Source organism: Bos javanicus, chromosome 5 (assembly GCF_032452875.1).
Source record: "Bos javanicus breed banteng chromosome 5, ARS-OSU_banteng_1.0, whole genome shotgun sequence".
In the NCBI taxonomy this organism is placed as follows: domain Eukaryota; kingdom Metazoa; phylum Chordata; class Mammalia; order Artiodactyla; family Bovidae; genus Bos; species Bos javanicus.
The window spans coordinates 32599508-32611940 of record NC_083872.1 but is presented as its reverse complement, the minus strand read 5'-3'; the positions used below and the strand labels follow the sequence as shown (position 1 = coordinate 32611940).

At 37.2% G+C, this 12433-nt stretch overlaps 1 protein-coding gene and 1 pseudogene across 1 annotated transcript in view; one reads left to right on the top strand and one right to left on the bottom strand.

Annotated features, from left to right (window-relative positions):
- ASB8 (ankyrin repeat and SOCS box containing 8) overlaps window positions 1-12433 on the bottom strand; it is a 31279-nt gene that overhangs the window by 17575 nt on the left and 1271 nt on the right. The window lies entirely within an intron of this gene.
- LOC133248828 (ERO1-like protein alpha) lies at window positions 2136-2951 on the top strand (annotated as a pseudogene).

Here is a 12433-nt window from a genome sequence, read left to right as displayed (position 1 = left end):
TGACTCTCTGCAATCCTACAGACTGTAGCCCGCCAGGCTCCTCTGTCCAGGAGATGCTCCAGGCAAGAGTATTGGAGTGGATTGCCATTCCCTTCTCCAGAGGATCTTCCCGACCCAGGGATCAAACCTGGGTCTCCTGCATTGCAGGCAGATTCTTTACCATTTGAGCTACAGGGAAGACCTAAAAAAAGAGACATAAGTCCAGTAGAAAAATGAGCACAAGACATAAACTGATAGTTTAAAAAGATTCATGCAAGTGGCTCTTGAAATAGTAAAACACAGTCAACTCATTCAAAAAAGAAAAGCAAATTACATTGGGATAGAATTTCTTGCTGTGCTAGCAAAAATCCAAAAATTTGAGAGAACAATTTGTTGCCAAAGCTTTAGGGAAAAAGACACTGACATGCTACTGGTGAAAAGTGTAGAGTGTACAGCCCTTAAGGAGGGGAATTTCCTATTTTTCATAACTTTTTTATTGGAGTATAGCTGATTTACAATGTTATGTTAGTTTCTGCTGTATGGCAATCAGATATATATATATATATACACACACACACATATATATATATATATATATATATATATATATATATACACACACTCTTTTTTAAAAAAAATTCTTTTCCTATATAGGTCATTTACTGAGTGTTGAGAAGAGTTCCCTGTGCTGTAGAGCAGGTCATTATTAGTTATCTATTTTATAGGGAGTTTTGTATTATCTACCAAAATTGCAAATAGATGCATTCACCCTTTAACCTAGCAATCACGTTTTTAAGAAATCCATCCTGAAAGTGGCACAGTGGTAAGAATCTGCCTGCCAATGCAGGAGACGTGAGAGACAGGAGTTTGATCCCTGGGTTAGGAAGATCCCCTGGAGTAGGAAATGGCAACCCACTCCAGTATTCTTGCCTGGAAAATTCCATGGACAGAGGAGCCTGGCAGGCTACAGTCCATGGGGTCACAAAGAGCTGGACACAACTGAGTATACTCGCACACATAGTGCTCATACTAAAAGTACCTCTGCACAAACTTGAAATAATACGTGCACAAGATTAGTCATTGTGGCATTATTTTTAATGGTAAAAATCCTAGAAATGTCACAAATACTATCAATAGTGGGGATCTGAATAAGCTATGGTACACAATGGAATACTATGAAGCTGTAAACATTATACACATATATTTATGTATGCATTATATATAATGTATATATATAATACATTATATAATAATTATACATATATAGTACACATATATGTATAATGTACATTATATATGTTATATATACAACAAATATTTTTATATGTTGCTATAGAATAATCATCTCATGTTTTATGTGAGATGAAGGGCAGAACAATGTGTATAGTAACTATCCTTTGAATAAAATGAAACTTTGGAAAGATTAACCAGAAACTAATGAAAATATTTATTCATAGAAGGTGATGGGGGAACTAGGATAAGGGGATAGGGGTGGAAGGGGGACTCCTCTGAGTGTATTTTTAATGTAGTTTTGACTTTAGAATCATGTAATTATTTAACATATTCAAAAAGTAAATTAAGCAAAACAGAAAAAAAGGGCAAGCCCTAAAACTGAAAACAAACAAAAGAGACCTAAATGTGTATAATATTGGTAACATAACCAAAAACAAAGATTTCAATTGACCTTCGAACATAGGAATTTGTCCTTCTTCAGTGGGTCATATTCTAAGAACTAAACTCTTAAACTTCATTTTGCAGTTTTTTTGTTAGTACTAATATTGGCATTGTGAGACACTTTTGTGTATGCTATAGGATAAAGCAAATAAGTTCAATATAAGAAGTAATACAAATGTTAAATTAAACATTAAAATTTAGTGTTTTAATTAAGGTTAAATTAAATCCACAAGATACAGGTATTCTGAAGAAGCCAATAAGCTCACTCAAGATATGAACACGCTGAGTAACACGGAGTTTGGGGTGAATCTCTCCGTGAGGAAACACAGAAAACTGTTCTTCAGTGGGTCAAGTATGATGATTCCTCAGACAGCCTCTGTGAAGCTGATGACATATCAGCTGACTATGATAGGTTGGCACTGAATATGTAGATTGTTCTTAGTCCTAAACATTACACAGTGAGAAGGGACCAGGTGCTTGAAAGGTAGGGAATATCATTGTTTATGAAGAAAATAAAGTCACAGACAATGAAAGATACTTAAATATTTTGGCTTCTAGGCAAGGGAAACGTGAAGAGAACATTTTTCACAGATGGCTAGAAGGTCTTTGTGTAAAATAGTGGTGTACTTCAGACATATCTGGACTACATGCAAGCAATAATGTGTATTTGAGTGTGAGAGAGCTTTTACAAGATAGCTGTTTGGAAAATGGGGACACACTGCAGAATTTCACCAGTGGGTGTGATGGAATTTTGACTGAAGGACAAGAAAGCCTAAGAACATGTATTTTCCTTACTTAAAAGAATTAAGGCCATTATCTAAAATGCTACTATCCACTGGGCACCCAGATTTCCAACTGTTCACTGAAAATGAAGTTTAAGTTTCTGACAACAAGATTCAAAAATTAGTCTTGGAAATATTTAATAAAGTAAAAAAAAATTTTTTTTTTAATTTTATGGAATTCATTTTTTTTTAAGAGGCAAGCTAATTATAGGCACATTTTAGGACACAGTTTAGAGATGTTTCCAAAATTATGGATTGTGTTGGCTGGTTTAAATGTTGACTGTGGAGAATATTCAGACTCAGGGTTTGGGCACTGCCTTAAAGGTCTTGTTTTGAGAGACATTGATAGCAAATACACCAGAAAGTGGGCCCATGTATGAAATTCATCCAAATTAACAGGAAATAGTATCATTGTCTAATGCATTTGGAAGAATTTCTACAAATATGAAAGAATTGGAAAACTTCAGAAAGTTGTTGCAAAATATCCATTAAAGAAATGAGTTGAAATGTACCTGTTTCTGGACAATGGAGGCCAAAGAGTGAAACAGTAACAAAAGTTTGAGGTTGACCTTTTATTTAAAGTTATTTTTATTAGAGGAGAATCCTATTGTTTAAGTAAACAGTTTTATTTTGTAATTGTGCTGAGTTTAAATATGTATAATATTATTGAGTCAAAGTAATATTTTGATAATTTAGCACACATTTTAAAGTTTAATATTGAGTAAAATGAAGATTATAAAATTCTAAAAATGAATAAAATTTTAAAATTTCACGAGGGAAATACAACAATTATGGGCTATAGAAGAAAAGATTAGAGAACTTAAAGACATAGAAATAGAAACTATTCAAAATGAAGCAGAGGGAAAAAAATATTGAAAAAGAAAGGATCAGAGCAAAAGTGATCTGTGAGATATAGCAAGTAGTTTAACATACATGTAACTGAAGTTTCAGAAGAGCTGTGCCTGCATGTTGTCACTTCAGTCATGTTTGACTCTTTGCAACACTGTGGACCGTGGCCTGCCAGGCTCCTCTGTCCCTGGGATTCTCCAGGCAAGAATACATGGAGTTGCCATGCTCTCCTCCAGGGGATCTTCCCAACCCAGGGACTGAACTCACTCACCTCACTCACTCTTATGTCTCCTGCATTGGCAGCTGGGTTCTTTATCACTAGCACCACCTGGGAAGCCCCAGAAGAGCTAGGAACTATACAAGTATATAAAGAAATGATGACTAAAAAATTCAAAATTTGAAAGGTCAGTGAAAGCCAGGCATAAAAAGCTTTAAAGAAAACAAGGCCAAGGTACATCATAATCAAACTGCTAAAAACCAAGGATAAAGATATGCCAGAGACCAAATTACATACTCAGCAGGATAGGCAAACCATGGCCATGGGTCAAATTTGATTCACCTCTTGTTTCTGTAAACAAAGTTTAGTTGGAATACAGCCCCAGTGCACTCATTTATAATATTCACTATGGTTGCTTCTGTTCTACAAAGACAGAGTTGAATAGTTTCAAGAGAGGCTATAGGGCTTGCAAAAACCTAAAAGACTACCTGAAACTTTACATGAAAGTTTGCCATCCCCCAACTACAGAAGAACAAAGGAAATAGCAACCACAGAGTTCTTAAAAAAGCTACACAAGGTGAAGACAAGGGTCAACCCAGAATTTTTTACCCAGAGAAAATCTCTTTCACACATAAAGATGAAATAAAGACCATTTTAAACAAACAGATGAAATGCTAAATGAAGTTCTTCAGGCAGAAAAAAAATAACATGAAAATTTGGATCAATATAAAAGAATAGACCATGCAAAAATTGATAAATACTAGGTAAAGTATTTTAAAATATTTTTCTCAAATTTTATTATTTTAAGAAGGTAAATGATTAAAGTAAAAATAAAGTGCATTCAGGTTTTTAACTTATTTAGAAGTAATATGTGTGACAACAAAACCAAAAAGGAGAAAATGAAAGTATGTTATTGTAAGGTTCTTACATTGTGACAAGTTAAGGATGTATATTGTAAACTCTTGAATGACACAGTCTAATACAACAGCTGCTTGCCACACGTGGCTATTAAAATTAATAAAAATTTAAAAATCAGTTCCATAGTCATACTAACTATACTTCAAGTCTTGAATAGTTATATGTGGCTAGTGGTTACCATACCAAACAATGCAGATATAGAATTCCATCTTCACAGAAAATTCTATTGGAAAAGAACTGCTCTAAAGCATTAACAACAAAACAAAACAAAGAGAAAAGCAAGAACTAAAAAGCCAAAACCCAAGGTAAAAAAAATAATTTTAAGGTTTGCTTAAACATTGGAATGGAAATAAGGAAAAAGAAACAAAGAAAAGATAAGACAAATAGAAAACAAAACAGCAAATGATAGACTGAAACCCATTCTATTAACAGTTATAATAAGTATAAATGATCTAAACATTCCAATTAAAGGGTAGAGATGGTAGGGTTGGATAAAAAGTAAAACTCAAGTACTTTCTGTCTATAAGAAAGCTACATAAAATGTAAAGGCACAGACATGACAAAAGAAAAGAAATGGAAAGTATATAGCATGCAAACACTAAAAAGAAAAGCTGAAGTGGCTCCCTGAATATTGAACTAAGTAAAGAGCAATGAATTTTACTAGAAATAAAGAAAGGCCATTTTGTAATGATTTTAGTGGTCAATTCAGCAAAAGGACATAACAATCCTAAACTGTTAAACATCTAATAAAATAACTTCAAAATATAGGAAGCAAAACCCAACAGAAATGAGAAATAGATAAATCCACAAATTTGGTTTAAATCCAAATTATTAATACTAAATATAACTGCACTAAATGAGCTAGATAAAAGAAAAGGCTGACAAAATGGACAAAAAGCAAAATGAAACAAAATATGCTAGCTATTAGAAATACGCTTAAAACTTTGAAAGTTGAAAGTAATGAAAAAGGAGAAATCATGCACCCAATTCAAAAGAAAGCTGATATGGCTATATTCATATCAGTTATTTTAAGGCAAAAGCATTAGTGGTGAATAAGAAAACTGCCCAATAATGAAAACTGTTCAAGTCACCAGGAAAATACGATAAATTTTTAAATTACAGCACAGCACTAGAATATATAAAGCAAAAATTATCAGAACTACAAAACATTTATCAGAAGGATAAATTCACAAATGTAGTAGAAGATTATAAAAGCCTCTTTTTAGTCATTTATAGTATGTATAGAAAAATCACTTAGGGTATAAAAATTTTAATAAACATTTTATAAATTTGTTCTAAATTTTGTAATAATGGATGTCTCTAAACTTTGCATCCAACAAACACAAAACATATATTCTTCCTTGATGCATATATATAACAATTACAAACAACTTGTCTATTAGACAAATTCCAACAAATTTCCAAAGATTGATATTGAACAGGAAAGGTTCTTTAACTACAATGGAGTTAAGCTATTAATATAAAGATAACCACAAAATTCCTATGTTTGGAAATTAAGAAATATTAGTTTATTCAACAAATATTTAATGCATGCATACTATGAGCCAGGCACTGTCTAGACACTTGGGATTACTATATTAGAGAGAAATTTATAATTAAAAGTCTGACAATACCTAATGTTGGAGAGATTGTGGAGTAATGAGATCTTTCATCCTGCTAGTGGAGTGGAAACTATTAAAACTGCTTTTGAAAACAATTTGATATTTTCTAATAGAGTGAAGCTCATATCTTGTGATTCAGCAAGTCCATCTGTATGCATACACTTTACAAAAAAAATTTTATATGCACCATAAGATATGTACTAAAATATTCAGCCAATAATAGCCTAAATTTTAAAACAATGGAAATGTCCACCAATAGTAGAACATGCTGCTGCTGCTGCTGCTGCTAAGTCGCTTCAGTCGTGTCCGACTCTGTGAGACCCCATAGACGGCAGTCCACCAGGCTCCCCTGTCCCTGGGATTCTCCAGGCAAGAACACTGGAGTGGGTTGCCATTTCCTTCTCCAGTAGTAGAACACAGCAGTAGAATATAGATAAATACATCGCAGCATATTCATGCGGTGGAATACAGTAGAACAACAAATATGAACAAAGCACAGGTATCCCCAAAATGCTGATGACTTTGACAAATGTTGTGAAAAAGAAGCAAGACACAAAACAATAAAATGTATGGTTCCATTCATATAAAGTTCAAGTGAATGAATAAATTCATCGTGATTCCATCCATATAATGTTCAAAATCAGGCAGAATTACACTATATTGTTTAGCAATGTATAAATATGTGAGAAACTATAGAGAAAAGCAAGACAATTATTATCATGGCAATCAAGATAGTGGTTTCTCACAGGAGGGAGAGTTTTGACTTCAGCATAGCAATGAGGTACACTGGGATGGGGAGGAAAGATGACTGCAATACTCTTATTTCCTGACCTGGAGAGAATGATTGTGCATTTATTGCCTTTATTCACTAAATTTTATGTGTTAGGTTTATTTACTTTTATATATTTGCATTATATTTTCACAATTAATAAAGGCCCAAAGGAAAAGGAAAGAGAAAAAAGGATGAGGGAAACTTAGAGAGCAGCATGAATGCGGTAGGGAGGAATGAAAGCGTGCTAGGCGTATGTGCTTCGAGAAGGCAAGCTGTGAGGCAGAAAGGAGTGGGAAAGAGACTGGAAGCTATGGGAAATCTAGGGAATATTTAAGCTGTGAAAAAAAGGCTCAAACCTGAATTTAAGGTAGATTTCTCTAAATGCTGTGATGTGCAGGAAGAAATGAAGGGAGGGCCAGAGGAAAGGCTGAAAGTGGAACTCTCACATTCCTCCAGGAGTGAGATGACCAGGGCCTGAACGATGGCCCTGCCTATTGAAAAGGGGAGGAGGAAATGGACTAGAGAAGAGTCTATGGGATCAGAGACTACCGAACATCTTATTTTGAAATATACACAGTCACTTCAGGACTCTTTAAGCTTTGGGTTTGTGGTTCAAATGTGGGCAGTGGGGTGCCAAAATATCATAGAACTGGTCTTAAGGGTAAATAAACCAATTTCTTTCCAAGCTAAACTCAGACAAGTAAGACTCTCCCAGTTTTCAAGTCCTCCTAGAAAGGAAATTCAAGCTCCATTCTCTCACTTATCTGGCACTCTCAAAAAAGTGCTCTAAAAAATTTGCTTAAATACTTCATTTTGCTTCTTGTCCTCATAGTAAAATCAGGGGGTGATGCTGCCCTCTATCCACTGTGCTGGTTTCAGAGTTTAAAATTTGTTGAGGCTCTCCTAGCTTTTCCTCGTCTCTCATCTCTGTTGATTATTTCCTTTATTCCCTTAGACCTTAGACTCAAATTATAGCCCTGGTATCATTCCATGCTCCATCTCCATCTCCTTAGAATCTGTCTCCTTAATTACTCTTTTTATGAAAAGAATGCTCCCGAAACACTAATAAAAATCCACAAGCATGAAGCAGAGAGACCTTATGTCCCAGAGATCTCATTACAATGGAAACTCCAGTGATTTCAATGATCTAATAATGTAAAATTGTGGGCAGTTTATTGTCTTTCACACTGGCAAGTGTCTCAGATGGTACTCATTGTTCTGTTGAAAAGCAAAAGCCACTAATGTCCCTGGTAAGCTGGAATTGATTTTTAATAAAATATGAGGCACCTGGAAGTGTGTGTGATATGGTGATAGATGAGATGTGATGAACGGGAGATTAGATATGTGACTCAGGATCGCCCTCTGAGGGGAACTGAGTTCCAGATTAATGCATTTGATCTGGGCAATTATCAGTGAAACTGCCCTCTGCTTCTTAGAGACCTAGATAACACTGTTGAGAACAGCAAGTTGTTATTGAAATTGTCCTACTAATAGTGACTGAAGACTAACCTCAATTCCTAGAATATTGCTTTTCTGATCTATGTTTGATGTTTGGTTTTTAATTTGATTTTACTATCCTGGAAAAACTGATCTTTATATTTCTTATATATTTGGTCAATGTGGAGAGTTTTTGCTTGTTTTGTTTTTATAACATAAGTAAGGATGGGATAAGGAGAGGACAAAAAGGCCTCAATTTTTTTTTTATAGTATAAAGCACCCTGAGCTAACATTACACTAAATTACTAGTCTATCAGCTCAGGAACTCAAAGGGAAGAGAAACCCTAACTTTACAGCATAGTAATCTTTACAGCATAGTAATAATATCCTTTCTCAGTTAGCTACCAATCTTATAACCATTGGCAGGGTACTTTTTTGAAGGCTGTCTCTAATAGAATAAAAGTATAAATCAGGACTTCTCTGTGACATACAGGATGCAGGCTTGGCATCATTCCATTCTCAAACATTTGACGGGGGGGGGGGGAGCATGCAATCCTCTGACCTTGACATTGGACTAAAACTTGGCCCCAACCTTTGAGACTCTGAAGGGGATGGTGGCAGAATATGCCACTGGGGATTCCAGTGGGTGGCTGGCTATATGGTAATTCTTATTTCAAAGTTACAAGTACTTTTCTGTTTTGCAAGAGGTGGGGACTTCCATGTGTCTTATAGTAAGTATTCCTTTATTCAAGGAAAGCCACTAAAAGGGCCATTGAATTGTGTGAACATAAGCCATAGATTATAGAAGTAGATGGCTGAAATCATAGATAACCTGCTCTCTAAGATAAGGCAGAGTTGGAGCTCTGCAGGCTAGGTGTCCTTAAGGGAGATGTTTATTTTTCTAGGTATGGATTCATTCATTCATCTATTCAACAAATATTTATTGAGCACCTCCCAGGTACCAGGCCGTGAGCAAAACCAAACCTCTGCCCTAATGGCTCTTTAGGGATCTTTCACTTCACTCCTAGTGGGAGGTGAAAGACAATAAATAAATATATAAATAAACAAACAAATAAAAATACAGTATCACGGATGTTAATGGCTGTGGAGACGTATAAAGCAGAAGGACTAGAGAGTTCTAGAATGAAGGGGATCCTTGTGCCTTGAAACAAACAAAACAGGCACTGCATCTATAAACTGAGTGTGTGGTTGACCACAGAAGATAGAGCTGGTTTCCTGTAAGACTTCTTAAACCAGAGGCTTCAGGGCCTCAGTGAAAAAGTTGGAGAAAGGGCCCTTCTCCTCACTTCTGCCTAAGGTGCAGCACCATTGTGGTCCTTTGAAGATGTGGATTACATTTAGGGGACCCTGTTCATGACACAATCACAAACACTAGTGTAGTTGTGTGTGTTGAATAGAACCATAGTGCACCCTCTCAGTGGGTGCTCTACTAGTGCAGCTGGCAGTGCCTTGTTGGCCCTCAGAATACCACCTCAAAGCAAGAGGGAAGTGGTAGGAACCACTTTCAATTGTACTTTTAGGGCTTCTGAGAAATCTGGAGAGAGCATAAGTAGAGGCATTAGTAAGAGTGAGACCTGAACATTTTTGGATAAATTGTCTACAGACTTTCTCAAGATATGAGAGGTAAGAAGGGACCTGGAAGTTTGCATAAGTCAATTTATAAGAATTCTTTAAATGGAAGAGAAGTCAGAGGTAGAAAGATATGACAGGTGAGAAGGGAACTGGAAGTTTGCATAAGTCAATTTCTAAGAATTCTTTAAATGGAAGAGAAGTCAGAGGTAGAAAGATATGACAGGTGAGAAGGGAACTGGAAGTTTGCATAAGTCAATTTCTAAGAATTCTTTAAATGGAAAAGAAGTCAGAAGTAGACATACCATAGTCCATACCCTGTCCAAACACTTGGACATAAGTTCCTCTAAATTTGACTGATATTCTGGGAGAGGCAATTTGCCAAGAAAAATTGCACCATGGTACCAGAAACTGTGGGTGTTCTCAGGTGATGCAACGCTATTCATGCCTGATAAGGATACTGACTCGGGGACAAACCAGGCCCTAAGCTATGGGCAACTTTCTGGGGGTAGAAGATACATGGAGAGGATGCATGAAGAGGGTACATGAGACCCTGCACCAGAGGTCATCTTGGAATGTCTGTATCTATGGCCAATTGCCTGGTGAAACCTGGACTAGAACTAGTCAGGTCTAGCCTGGTACAGGATAAATAACTAAACATGCACCGAAAGTGAAAAAGCCTTTGCAAGTGTTGATACAAGAGAAGCTGTTGCAGTGGACAATGAAGAAAACCAGCCAAGCAGGGTTTAACTGAAATGACAGGTTATTTTCAGTGGTACTGCAAACTGTGTGAGAATTAGAAAGTTCCCCTGGAATTTTTGCTCTGAGTAAAGTTAATACGGGTGAGAAAGAAATGGGGAGGGGTGACTTTTGGGATTCCTAAAATTAGGTTGAAGGCACAAAGCAAGCAACTGAAAGTCTAGCTCAGGCCTTTAGTGTGACTGTGTGTATCTGTGTATGTCACCTCATGACCATGTCTGTGACAGTAGGGACATCACAGTTGGACCCCTCTCCCTTCAGTCAGAGGCTCATATGGTTTAGGATTCTTGCAAATGATCATGCCCATTTCCTCTGTACAAGTGTGGAGGAGATGAGGAAAGCACGTTGGCTGTAACACCAGGCAAACGACTCTCTCATGCTGAGAAAATTTAGTCTATGTGACAGACAAAATCCACAACAATGTGAGTATTCTCAGTCTCTTGATCTTTCTTATCCTCTTGGAAGGAGACCCCTGTCATTGACAGCTGGGGCTCCTGGTACCTGTGCAGATCAGGGGATTGAGAGACAGAATCAAAAGAGCTGAAAAGGACAAGGAACTTCTTGCAGAAGAGAAAAGGAATACGCTCAAGAAGTAAAGGGGGCAGGGGAGTGAAAAAGCAAGGGCCGGGCTTGAGTGGAAGTTTGGAGGTGTTTGGGGAGAAAGGAGAGAGAAGGGTAGCAGCAGCTATGGTCATGTGAGCAAGATGAATAGAGCAGGAGGGAAGAGAAGTTTAAGATGTTTTTCTCTGTGCTAAGAATGTAAACCCCTTTAGAGTTTTTCCAGAGACCATAATAAAAATCTCAATTGCTTTTTAATTCTTTTTGGTTATTAGATGTGTTTCTTTTGAATGTGGTATCATGCTGAGATGGGCTGCAGGGCAACTCAGCTTCATAAAATTTACATTTGGGGAGCACTGTCTGGGATTGCAGAACTGTGGTGCAGGAGTCAGCTGTTCCTTGACTTTGACCATCATTCTAGATCTGAGTCAAGCTAGCAGCTTCATTATGACTGCTGGATTTATAGTACAAAAAGTACACAAGTTATATAAAATAAAGACTGGAGATATACAAGATAGCAGACAGAGGAAAATGGCAGAGACTACTAAGAATCACAGGTTTAGTGAGAATTCAAAGCTTGGAACTAGATGTACCTGATGGGGACTTTTTACTGATACAGCATGGAGTCTCTTCCCCCCCATAGTCTGATGAGATTGGGATGAAGAAATAGAACAGCTAATTCTCAGCTGATTCCCAGCTGATTCTGGGAACAGCTGATTCCCAGAGGACAAGAAAAAGGCGGGAAGCAGAGAAGAGTGCACAAGGGTTTTTGTTTTCTTGCTGTGTGTGAATACTCCAGTGATGTGGCCAGAGTACCCATTCAGCTTGGGGATGGACCCACTCAACAAACCCCAGGCCACTGACTTCCAGAGAGCTCAGTTCCGTAACCCAGCCAGCTGACTGAGGCTCTGCTCCACTCTCTGCATCTGCCCCCTTGCTTTTCTGAGACTAGACCCTTCTCCTATTTCCCTTTAGGTCAACTTCCCACAGAATTCCTAAAATTATCTGGTTCTGAATCTGAGGCACCAATTGTCTCCTTGTATGTTCAAGTCCTGTGACTAGTCCACACCCCCAGATCCCACCTACCCTTGGCTGTCAAATACCTGACCTGGAACTTGACTGGATCAGCCACACCCCTTGATCTCTGCACTGTTTCCCATGTTCTTTTGTGCTTCTCCAGTAATTTCCCCTCCCTCTAGGCTCAGACCCCCCGAACTCTCAGCAGACCTCATGCCAGCGTCTCTGAGCAGCATGATGTAATCTTATGCTGAAAGCC